Source organism: Lontra canadensis, unplaced genomic scaffold, assembly GCF_010015895.1.
Source record: "Lontra canadensis isolate GAN:19392208 unplaced genomic scaffold, GSC_riverotter_1.0 scaffold11, whole genome shotgun sequence".
Lineage (NCBI taxonomy): Eukaryota > Metazoa > Chordata > Mammalia > Carnivora > Mustelidae > Lontra > Lontra canadensis.
Window position 1 is genome coordinate 13,121,476 of NW_022631005.1, and position 13,528 is coordinate 13,135,003.

A 13,528-nucleotide genomic window follows, 5' to 3' on the forward strand; every position below is an offset into this window, starting at 1 on the left:
ACTCTGTCACCCTATATCTTTTGATGGGAGTGTTTAGTCCGTGTACATTCAAGGTATTTATTGATAGATATATATGTACTGTCATTTTGTTACTGGTTTTGTTGTTATGTTTTGTAGTTTTTTTCTAATCCTTGCTCTCTTTCATGGTTTGTTAGCTTTCTTTACTAATATACTTGGATTCCTTTGTCTTTATTCTTTGCATATCTATTATTAGGTTTTGATGTATGATTAACATTCAGTTTATAGATAACTTTTTTTCAGTTTATATGTAACATTTTGTGCATATAGCAATGTATATTAAGTTGATGGTTACTTAAGTTTGAAACCATTCTTTACTCCTTCCCCCCCCCCCCCGCCGACATGTTTTAGGTACATAGTGTCATATTTTATATCCTTTTATTTTGTGAATCCCTTAATTGATTTTTACAGATATACTTAGGTTTACTACTTTTGTGCTCCAACTTTTCCAACTCTCACACATGGTCTTTCCTTTACACTCAGAGAATTCTCTTTACTATTTCTTTTAGGGCTAGTTTAGTGGTCATGAACTCCTTTAAGTTTTGTTTGTCTGAGAAACTTTCTCCCTCTATTCTGAAAGATAACCTTGATGGATAGTATATTTTGGTTGCAGATTTTTTCCCCCAACATATTGACTATATCATGCTACTCTCTTTTGGCCTGCAAAGTTTCTACTGAAAAATCTGCACATGGCTTTATGGCCTTTCCCTTGCATGGAACTAACTTTTTTGCTCTTGCTGTTTTTAATTTATTTTCTTTAGCTTTGCCATTTTAATTACTATGTTTCTTGGTTGGACCTCCTTGGGTTGATTTTGTTGGGGGATCTCTGTGCCTCCTGGATCTGGATATCTGTTTCCTTCCTCAGATTAAGGAACTTTTCAGCTATTATTTCTTCAGATAAATTCTCTGCCACCTAGTCTCTCTCTTCTCTTTTGGGGATCCCTATACTGCAAATGTTATACTTTACGGAGTCACTGATTTCCCTAAGTCTATTCTCATTTGCATAATTCTATTTCCCTCATTTGGTCAGCTTGATTACTTTCCATTACTACATCTTTTAGGCCATTAATTCATTCCTCTGTTTCCTCTATCATGCTATTTATTCTGATAGGTTTATTTTTAATTTCATTTATTGTCTTCTTCATCTCTGATTTTTTAAAGTCTTTTTGTTAAGGGTCTCACTGATATCCTTTATTCCTTTCTCAAGTCCTGTGAGTATCATTATAATCATCAATTTAAACTCTCTATCCAATATATTACTTATAACCATTTACTTATGTCTCTTGCTATAGCTTTGTCCTTTTCTTTCATTTGGGTATATTCCTCTGTCTCCTCATTTTGTCTAACTGCCTGTCTGCTTCTGTGTGCGAAAGGTCAGCTATGTCTCTAGCTCTTGTCAGTAATGGCTTTATGAATAAGAGCTCCTATAGTCCCCTGCTGTACAATGTTCCCTGTTGCCTAGGCCCTGGAGCTTCAGAGTGTCTCCTATGTGCATGGTATGTGCCCAGCTGTTGATTCCTGAGCATTTTTTTCCTTCAGTCCAGTTGTCTGCAGAGCATCTCTGCTTGTTGTGTGTAGTGTTTGGTCCTTGGGTGAGTGAGCCTCATTTTAACAAGGTGTACACTGGTCTGCTTGTGAAATAAGACCTCTACTGCTGCCAGAACTGAGGTCCCACAAGATGTACTGGTTGTGAGATGAGATGTTAGTGAAGTTTGGGTGTGTCTCCTGGGGGAGGGCACCAGAATCACGGGGACAGAGGCAAGGGTGACTGGAAAGGGCACATTCACGGAAGCATGGAAAGGCAAGGTTTGGTGTAAGCAAGTTAGGTAGCAAGTGATGGCACTATGCTAGTTGCTACAGATGGCCTTGTATTTATGCTAAGATGTTGGGGAGGGAAATAGTGTCTGTCAACTCCTTTGTTCCTGGAGGGGTCTTTCCAGGACACTGTCTGTCCAGACTATATTCTATGTTGAGTAAATAATGCTCCCTCCTGTATGGCCTCAGCATTTTTCAAACTGCTGCTTCTGTGCATTATCTCTGTTGGCTGCTTTTATGCTGTCTCTATAAGGGTGAGGACTCTACTTCCTAATGCCCTTGGGATTTTCCCAGAATCAAGCCTGTTGATTTTTTATAATTCCAGTTTTTACATCCTGCTGGTTGTAAGAAAGCTCAAATTTGGCCCCCTTTCAAAGCCAAATGTTATGGGGATTCCTCTTCTCTTTGTGGGCCCCAGCGTGTAACAGTTTTTTCTCACCCTTCACTGCAGACCAGCTTCCTCCCAGCTGTGGACAGCCACAGTCTGTTTCACTCTCAAACCATGTCTTCCTCCTTTCCTACTTTCTTTGATGTGGCCCTCTCTACATTTAGTTATGGAGTTTGTTTTGCTTGTTTTGGGGTCATTTTCTGGATTATTTACCCTGATGTGAGTGTTATCTAGTTGTATTTGTGCAACAAGGCAAGCTTATGGTCCTTTTACTCTGCCATCTTCCTACTATGAAAAATTATGTGCCAAAAAAATTGGACAACCTAGAAGAAATGGATAAATTCCTAGAAACATATAATATTCCAAAACCAAATCAAGAAGAAACAGAAAATCTAAATAGACTGATTAATAGTAACAAAATTGAATAGGTAATAATAAGATAACTCCCAACAAACACAAGTCCAGGACTAGATAGCTTCACATAGGAATTTTATCAAACATTTAAAGAAGAGTTAATACTTATCCTCCTAAGATTATTCCAGAAAAATAGAAGAGGAAAGAAAGTTTCCAAATACATTCTCTGAAGCCAGCATTACCCTGATACCAAAACCAGATATAGACACTACAAAAAAGAAAACTATATGTCTCTGATCAACATAGACCAGAAATCCTCAACAAAATATTAGCAAAGTATATTAAAAAATTCATTATCCAAATTATTCACCACAATCAAGTGGGATTTGGGGTCAATATATCACAAACACTGTAAACACCACATTAACAAAATGAGAGATAAAAAATCACATATTTTCAACAGATAAAGAAAAAGTATTTGATAGAACTCAACCTCTGTTCATGATGAAAATTCTCAAAAAAGTAGGATTAGAGGGACTATACCTCAACTTAATAAGGGCCATATATAAAACTCACAGCTACCATCATACTCAGTGGTGGGAAATTGAAAGATTTTCCTTTAAGATCAGAAATAAGATCACTTTTATTCAACATAGTACTGGCTACAGAAATCAGACAAGAAAAAGAAATAAAGGGCTTCCAAAATGGTAAGGAAGAACTAAAATTTTCACTATCTGCAGAGGACATACATAGAAAATGCTAAAGACACCACCAAAAAACTACTAGAAGTAAAAGCTATATTTTAAAGTCATCCATTATGCCTGACAAAAAGACAAAACAGAGAACACTGAGTAAATGGAAAGAAATATGATATCTGGAGGTACGATTCACTATTATAAAAATATCAATTCTCAAATTAATCCATGATTTCAAGTAGCTTCAATTAACTTCTTATGGGAAATGGAGGTTTTCTTTTCTTTAACTTTATGTTGAGATGATTTTAAATTTGTAGAAGAGTGTACAAATATAATACAGAATTCTCATATACTTTTCACTCAGCTCCCCCTTAATTTTGTACCTAAAGTTAGAATATTTATCACAAGGAAGAAATTAGGGGCACCTGGGTAGCTTGGTCAGTTAAGGATCCACCTCTTGATTTTAGCTAAGGTCACGATCTCAGGATTGTGAGATTGAGCCCTTTATCGGGCTCCATGGTGGGTATAGAACCTGCTTGGGATTCTTTCACTCCCTTTCCCTCTTCCCCTCCCCCACTTAAAAAAAGTAAGAAATTAACCTTAGTATATGCTAATAATTTAAGTAGAAAACGTCTGAGATTTCACTGATTTTTTAATTAATAATTTGTCTTCTTCCAGGGTTTAATATAGGATACTACACTGAATTTAGTTATCATTTCTCCTTAGTCTCCTTTAAGACTAAAGACACTCATTTTTTTCCTTTGTCTTTTGTGACCTTGATACTTTGAAGAATCAATTATTTTGTAGTCTGTCCCTCAATCTGGGTCTGTCTGAATCTTTTTTTTTTTTTCCCATTAGATTGTTGTTCTCCATTATTGGGAAGGATACCACAGAGGTGATATCCTTTTTTCAGCATATCACCTCAGGGGTACATGAGGTTGACAAAACACTAGTTATATTAACCTCAATTCTTTGATTAAGGGGTATCTGCTAGGATTCTGAACTCTAATTATTTACCCCTTTGTAGTTAAAATTTATAATATATAATGTTTGAGTATTGTTTAAGCTTTATAGTATCTACTAAAAACATTGTTTTCCAACATTACTTAATCAGATCTTTAAAATTATTTAATTATAATCATGTGATTCATTTTTTCTCCCTCAGCACACTTAATTTGTCTCTCCTTAAACTTTCATCCATTAGTTTGGAATCCTTTGGTGGCTCTTGCCTATAGTAATTACTGTAGTACTCTATTCCAACAGTGATTTTCAGTTACCTCCATTTCTTCTGCATTTGTCAGTTGGTATTTGTCATAGGAAAGAGTTGTCATGTTATTTGTTTTTCATCTTCATTTATATCCATATAATATGGATTAATGAATATTTTATTATTTGGAGTATAATACAATATTATAATTTAATTATTTACTTTGTTGCTCAAGATGTTCAACCTTTGGCCATTGGAAGCCTTCAGGTGGGGTTTGTGAACTTCTGATACTTTCGTTTTCCATTTTTAGCACTTCCTTGCTTCCTGGCACCACAAGATGCTTTGGGTTCAGCTTGTATTTTGTATGGTCTGGTTTTGGACTAAACCAGTTCTCCAGAGTTCTCACACTAAAGAATAGTTTTTAGAAACTAAGTAAAGTCATTGCTACTGGGGTCTTACTACTTCTAGTCCTGTCAGTAGATAGTGTTAACACACACACACACATGCACACGCGTGCGCGCGCACACACACACACATACACTTCTATCCAACTTACGTGTATGTTTTAACCATACATCTGTATTGACGCCTTTGCTTCTTACTAACACTACAGGGTTCATTCTACTATCTTCCTTTCATTAATTGTAGTAACTTACTCTGGTTCTTCTTATCTACAGTACATTTATTTGTTTCTCCAGGTATAAAAATGAAGTAGAATTAGAATTTTGAACTCATATTTCTGTGAAAAACAATGTACCAACTACAGTACAGTATTTGAGTACAGGGTTGTTGTTGTATCCAAAGTATTATTTTCTAAATTATATTAATTATCTTATTTCCTACCATTCCTTTTAGTATGATTATGTGATTTATTTATAATGCAGTTAGATTCATTAATTTTTATTCTATCTTTCTCCTCCCCCAGTCCCACATACATGCTGGTTGACTTATGTTTTAAAAGTTCATATGCATGGGACACCTGGGTGGCTCAGTTGGTTAAGCAGCTGCCTTCGGCTCAGGTCATGATCCCAGCGTCCTGGGATCGAGTCCCACATTGGGCTCCTTGCTCAGCGGGGAGCCTGCTTCTCCCCCTGCCTCTGCCTACCACTCTGTCTGCCTGTGCTCATGCTCTCTCTCTCTTTCTCTAACAAATAAATAAATAAAATATTTAAAATAAAATAAAATAAAATAAAAGTTCATATGCAGTGAGTTTTACACTTAGTGGTTTGTATTTCTCTGAAAAATGTATACAGTCATGTAACCACCACAGTTCCCTCAACAGTTTCTTCTGTAGACAACTCTTCTCCTTAACCCCCAACCTAGCAACTATGTTTGCCTTCTCCAAAGTATCAGGTAAATGGAATTATGTACTATGTAGCTTTTTGGGTTTGACCTCTTTAATTTATCAAGATGTATTTTCTGATTCATGCATGTCATGTGAGTTCATAGTTTGCTATTTTTATTACTGAGTAATATTCTACTGTATGGGTATTCCATACATTGTTTATTCACCAGTTGAAAGAGATATGGGTTTCCCCCCCAGTTTTTGGTGCTTATCAGTAAAGTTCCTGTAAGTATTTGCATACAGCTTTTTGTGTTAACATGGTTTTTATTTCTTCATGGTAGATAACTAGGAGTGGGATAGTTGCATATTAAGTTCATAAGAAATTGGCATAGTATTACCAAATTGACTCTAGCATTTTGAATTCCCACTAACAACTTATGAGAGTTCCAGTTGCTCCACATTCTTCTCAGCACACACTACGACAAGTTTTTGTTTTTTCTTTTTTTAGACATTGTAATAAGTGTGTAGTATTACCACATTGCAGTATTAATTTGCATTTCCCTATTTACTAATTTTGAACATGTTTGCAGCTATCTTACTGAAGGATGTGTTTAAGTCTTTTACTCATTTTTTATCCGATTGTCCATTTTTTTCATTAAGTTTTGAGGGCTTTTATATATTCTGTATGCAAGTCCTTTTCAGAATTCTGATACATGCTCCCTGTCTATGTCTTGTCATTTGTTTTCTTAAAAGTCTCTTTCATGTAGAAAAATTAATTATAAAGAAGTCCAATTTATTGTTTCATTTGTGGAATTTTGAAGCTATGTATAAAACTTCTTTACTTAACCCAATGTCATGCAGATTTTCTCTGGCAATTTTTGATTATTCTTGTTTCTTAATGGAGATAGAGAAGATGCCCAGAATTTCTTGCCTTCTCACACAGCTGCTTTTTCCTATAAAACATACTCCTTAGGGCTTGGTTCAATCTTTTCTGTGAGTATACCCCAAGAGGTTCATGGAGAGAGAACCTCTAACAACACATAGACAATTTCTATGGTCTCTATTGGTTCCACACTATTCTGCAGGCCAACACTTACCTTTACCAGTTTTTCAAATATTCTAGCTTAACTTTTATTACTGTATCTGGTTCGTATCTACCTCAGATGAGTGAATGCTTGCTCTCCTCTCTCCCTGTAGGGACCGTCTCTCCTTAGGTATTTGAGACTATTCATTGGAATTCAACTCTCTGATGGGCTCAGAAAAAAGTAATAAATTTGAAGTTAATCTGGCTCTTTTTTATAGCAAGTGTGGGTGTGATCTCCTTTTGCTTCTGTATCTCAGGTGGAAGCTGGAATTTAAGAAACCAGAATACTTGATTGCCTATAAACTAAAGAAACTAGCCAAGAAGAATTTTAAAAAGAGCAATAAGGCAAGAGTTTCCTTCAAACATTTAAAGTTACCGTATTATGTTTTAAATAATATTTTATTATGTTATATAGCTACCTTAAATGAAACAGTGTGAGTTGGGTAGAGAAATAAGCATGATATATCAATGGAACAGAATTGATTTTTCAGAAACAGACTACAAATATGATAACTTAATATATGATAAAGAAGATAATTCAAATCACCAGAGACACATATTGTTTACTAAAAGATTTAGGGACAATTGGCTATCTATTAGAATAATAAATTAAATTTTCTATATTACAACATTCACAATATATTCCAAAAATACTTAAGATCTAAATATAAAGGAAATTAACAGTAAAGGTATTATATGTATAAAATTATAGGAGAATGTTTTTGTAATTTTGACATAGAAACTGTTTTTATTTATTTATTTATTTTTAATTTCTTTTCAGCGTAACTGTTTTTGCACCACACCCAGTGCTCCATGAAATACATGCCCTCCTTAATACCCACCACCTGGCTCCCCCAACCTCCCACCCCCTGCCCCTTCAAAACCCTCAGGTGGTTTTTCAGAGTCCATAGTCTCTCATGGTTCACCTCCCCTTCCAATTTCCCTCAACTCCCTTCTCCTCTCCATCTCCCCATGTCCTCCATGTTATTTGTTATGCTCTGCAAATAAGTGAAACCATATGATAACTGACTCTCTCTGCTTGACTTACTTCACTCAGTATAATCTCTTCCAGTCCTGTCCATGTTGCTACAAAAATTGGGCATTCATCCTTTCTGATGGAGGCATAATACTCCATAGTGTATATGGACCACATCTTCCTTATCCATTCGTCCGTTACCCCAAAGATACAGATGTAGTAAAAAGAAGGGCCATCTGTACCCCAATGTTTATTGCAGCAATGGCCACGGTCGTCAAACTGTGGAAAGAACCAAGAAACAGTGTTTCTAAGGATGACACAAAACCCAGACACTACAAAGAAAAAGACTAAAAATTCTCACCATCGAATAATATTTTAGAAATGTCTGTATAACATGATACACTACAAATGGAGTTTTAAAAACAGGTACAAGACAGGAAAAAACATTTTCTTCTTTTAGCTTTTTCTATAAGACTCCACAAGTTAATAAAATTACCAATTAGCCAAGTAAAATAATTGGCAAAAGATATAAATTGACAATTCACAGAATTGAAATGGCCAATAAACAAAGAATAAGATACTGAACTTTCTGACAATCAGAAAGAAAAAATGAAAATGATAAGATAGCAGTTTTCTCAAAAGAATGGCAATTTTTAAAGAAGCATATGAACAATTCTTGTTGATGACAGTGAAAGGACCTGGAACTTTTATGTTCTATTGATGAGGAAGTATGTTTAAAATGCCTTTTAAGGATTTCCTGGGTGGCTCAGTGGATTAAGCATCTGCTTTCAGCTCAGGTCATGATCCCAGGGTCCTGGGATGGAGCCCCACATCAGGACAGAGTCCTGCATCAGGATTGAGCCCTACATTAGGCTCCCTGCTCCTCAGGGAGCCTTCTCCCCCTCACTCTGCCAGCTTGTTCTCTATCCGCCCACTGCCACTTTCTCTCTGTGTCAAATAAATAAATAAAATCTTAAAAAAAAAATAAAATAAAATGCCTTTTAGGTGTTAACTAAACAGTAGCTTTCAGACTTTCACATATACATATTTTTTTAAAGCCTGGATTCCTTTCATCACAAGAAACAAGTCCTATTTAAACTTGCTTATGCAATTCAAACAAATTATTGACTATTTCAACTGAAAATTTCAGTTGAAAGGAATTCAGCAAAGGAACAATAGCCTTAAGCTCAGTCAGGAAGCGCCCATTTCCTACTGATCTTCAGCTTTCCCATCTGTCCTAGAGTTACCTCCCACTGTGATCCTGAGATGGTATTATAAGCTAAATTATATCCTCAAAATTTATATGTGGAAGTTCTAACCCTAAGTATCTCAGAATGTGACTGTATTTAGAGATATGGTCTTCGGAGAATTAGTTAACATGAGGTCTTCAGAGTGGACCCTAATCCAGTATGACTGGTATCCTTACAAGAAGTGAAAATTTGGATACAACACAACACACGCAGAAGGAAGGCAACATAAAGACCCAAGGAGAGGATAGTTGTCTATAAACAAAGAAGAAAGGCCTGGGTTAGATTCTTCCTTCACAGTCTTTACAAGGAACCGAATTTGCTGACACCTTGCTCTTGGACTTCTAGCCTTCAGACTATTGAGAAAATAAATTTCTGGTGTTCAAGCCACCCAGTTTGTGGCACATTTTTATCACAGCCCTAGCAAAACTAATACAAATGGCATCAACATCTCCCAGATCTATATAATTCCTGTATGTGTACAGTAAGAAAGAATAAGTATCTTAGAATTCCTATCAAAATCCTTGGGTTTCATTTTGATTAGAACAGTTCTAAGATATGTGCTATCCTCTATGTCCATCGTTGTGATCTGAGTTATTAAATGAGCTCCCTGCCTTAGCCTACATCCTAAGCTCCACTTCTTTTGCAGTCTGATGCCCCACCACCCAAAAAGGTTGAATGGAATAGGAGGGCTATTGCAAATAGAGGACAAGGAATGGATGCCAGGCAAATGTTTTCTCTGTTTTTCATCCCACAACTCCTCTTCTCACTAACAAGAGGAAATAGTGACATATATGTCTAAAAGGCTTGTATGAACTTTTTATTAGGACATTCTTTCTTACAGTGAAAAAGTAGGATCAACTTCAATGCCAGCCAGAAGAATGGCTTATCTGTGATGAAACCACAGAATGGATTAGCATGTCTTCTATGCAAATGTTAAAAAAAAAAAAAAATTACACTTACATGGTTTTAAATGGAAAGATCTCTATGACCAAAATGGAAAATGTAACCTGTACACAGTAGTTATAAAATGATGATAGTTAACAAAAAACCAAACCCATTATATTTTGGCATATACATACAGGCATGTATATATATTTTAAAAATGTCTAGGATACCTACCTAACTGGCAACAGTGGTTATGTCAGAGGAGGGGTCTGGGATTCGTAGGATTAACTATGGGGACTTTTGCTTTATTTATGTTTTTTTTTTTTTTTTATCATTTGTGAGAATACATTCAAGTAATTAGTATTTGTAAAACTAAAAATAATAAAGTGCTTGGTATCATATCTGGAATACAGAGAGCACCTATTAAATATTAGCAGTTACTACTATCATTAAGGATAGGTGAGAACTTCCCAAATCAGATTCTTGTTGACAGGTATACGCTGGACAAGGGAAAACTGCTTGACGAGAGGGCCAGGCAACCACATGACCTATACATTATCTGTAGGTGTGTGGATATAAATGCACAATACAAAGGGAGAAGGCACTTCATCATGCTGGTAACTGTGATTACCATTGGGGATAATGAAGTAGGGAAGAAATGAAGGCAGATTTCATTTTTATCCTTTTATATTTTTTAACTTTTCATAAACATACATCATTTTACTATTATTTGAAGTAATCAAAATTATATAATCCCTTATAGCTTCCTTATAATCTGTATCTTCATTGATTTAAAAACTAATCCCAACAAAGAAGAGCAATTTGCAAGAGCATTTATTGAGTCCTGTTTGTGTTCCTATATTCTGGGCAATTGAATGAGAATGAGAATTGTTTGTCAAACGGGGACCAGCTGGGATTCTCTGGCTGACTCCCAGGCGCAACTGTGAAGAAACGGATATTGGGTGCTCTCCCACCTCGTCAGGAGCAGCGTTTCTCCTGTCTGCTCTTGGCACCCCCTACCATCCTGTGCCCTGCTAAGGTGCTAACTGACAACTGACAGATTTTACTAAGAACTTACTCTTCTCGGTAATAGTACTTGCATTTTTAAAAGTTGACTTAAAAGACTAAAACAAAGCCACTCAAACTTCTGAGATTGAGGCATAAAGTTCCTTTACAATAGCCAGTTCATACTACAAGTCTCTTATCTTTAAAGCAAATAAACAAATGCTCTCTTGACAACTGAGTTCCCTAGCTACCAACCAAGGGTAATCAATTTTTATGCAAAATTCACAATAGAACAGTTGTCTCTTCTACTAACCTCCCAGTCAGTACAACTCCAAAGTAATCTGGTTTTCATCTTCTCTCCTGAAACTACTCTCTTTAGGGTTGCTATCAAGATCTAATTGCCATTGTGAGGGACTTTTTTTTTTTTTCTTCAATTTAATTCAGTAATCTCTAGGAGCGTGGTGTTAGCATTTGTCTTGGTTTTTAATTTGTCTGTTTATCTGTCTCCTCACCTTAATGGTGAGCTTCTTAATGTGTGAATCTCTGATCCATTAATCTTTGTATCATTATTGTTTTTATAATACTTAACCCATGGTAATGCTGAAAATAGATGTACTATTTGATTCCTGCTGGAAGACTGGGTGATTTGGGAGTCTTAGTGCTGATCACATGAGAGGAATGAATTAAATAAGTCAATTAAATAAGTCCACCTTGACAGGTGGAGGGAATGTTAGACTGGGGAGATAATTTGAGCAGGTACATTCTCCTAGTAGCTCTTCCACAGTGCTACTTATCCACTCTTCAGGTGGTCTCTGATTAAACAAATTAGGAAGATACGAAGGTATAGCTTTGTGCAAGAAGCACAATTCCTTGAGATTTGGTTGAAAGAGAGGAGCTGCATTTCCTTCATAACATTGGGTAAAATACAGGAATGAGAGAGAAGAGTGTTATTCCAAGATTACAGCAAGAATATAACTTCAGTGTCCAAGTTGTTTTTCATACATTATTCTTAGGTCTATCTGCCAACCACACAGGGCAGATCTCTTCCATACTGTAAATACACTTAAATATTAAAACAATGGAACTGAAGATGGCTTTAAGTAACTTTTATCACCTTTCCAAGCAAGACTTGGGCTATGCAAAAGAGATAGGTACAGGATTTTTAGCTTTGAATGTGAGTTTTCAAAATGCTATAAATAAAAAATACCACTTCTAAACATTATCCCACCCCTCATACATCTCCTGTACTTATTGACTCATGTTCCTATTGTTTTAGTCTCTCTATGGTGCAGATCACGTTTTGGACAGTGCTAGGAAGGGGTAATGAGTGGTGGAGTGGAGGAAGGATTTCACTAATTCTGCATACAGGTGGTAACTGTGCTTAAGAAGCACTGACCGACTTTCTCCGAACACTTCTAAATTTAGAATAATTACAGGTTTAGCCTGCTCTGTAACAGAAATAAAACCATTGTAATAGAAATGTGTCATAAGATCAATGTCTTCTACTTCTAAAAGTAACATCTTTGCTGTGCCACTGTGTTTGTTTTGGCTTTGGAAGCTGAGTCCTTTATCAAACAGTAGGAGACTATTATCTTGTGGTAATGTATTTTGATTCTATTGTTGTTATCTGAAAACTGGCTTTCTCTGGGCCCATCTTTCTGGTATGTTTGTTTAATGACATGTTTAAAAATCTTTGTAAGAGCTGTATTAAAATGACAGATATTTTATATTGCCAACATAAACCACAATCTTCAAGGCTGATGATAAACTCCATCTTGGTCTCAGCTACTATATGCTTTAAAGCTCTTAGCTGCTTTTCAAATGCTGGCATAGTTGTCAATCATTCTGTATCATGCTTAGAGTTTGTGTGAGGAAGCCATTTGTCAAATTGCAGCCTTCTAGACTCAAAGAACATTTACCAAATGCTTTCAGATAAAATACCACCTTACTCTGTAAAATACTGGGAAATGTCTAAGGAGAAGAAATTCCTAAGGGAAACAAAAATTACAGGGGAGAGAAGTAACAACACATTTCTCCATTCTCTGTTAAACTTTTGATAAGAACTAAGAATAGCTCTTAATTCTGTTTTTGATTTTTTTTGTTATTCTAGATAGATAAACAGTTACCACATTGGTGGACTCTCTTCAGATTTTCCTCATATTCTATCATCTTTTCCCCTCCTTTTGGTAGACCCTACTTCTCTATAGCCAGAAGGTCCAGAATGGCTGAGATGGTAAAAGGAAAGTGAATATTCCTTTTTCCCCCCAAACACTACAACCAGTCCCCTACTCTAGATTGCTCATAACTGGTCCCATCAGTCTCATAATATTTTCATAAATCTTCTTTATACTTACCCTTCTAATCCTGTTATTTTAGTTGAATATGCAGAAGACTCAGACTGATCTTCCTTGTGAAGTGCCAATTCAAATGTTTATTATTATCACCTTTAACCTATAAGATCCAAGTCCATGGCTGCCAACCAGAGGATAGCATATATGCACTAAGCAGTGTGTGAAAACTGAATAATACATCTCACAATACATATTATGTATGTTTATATATCATG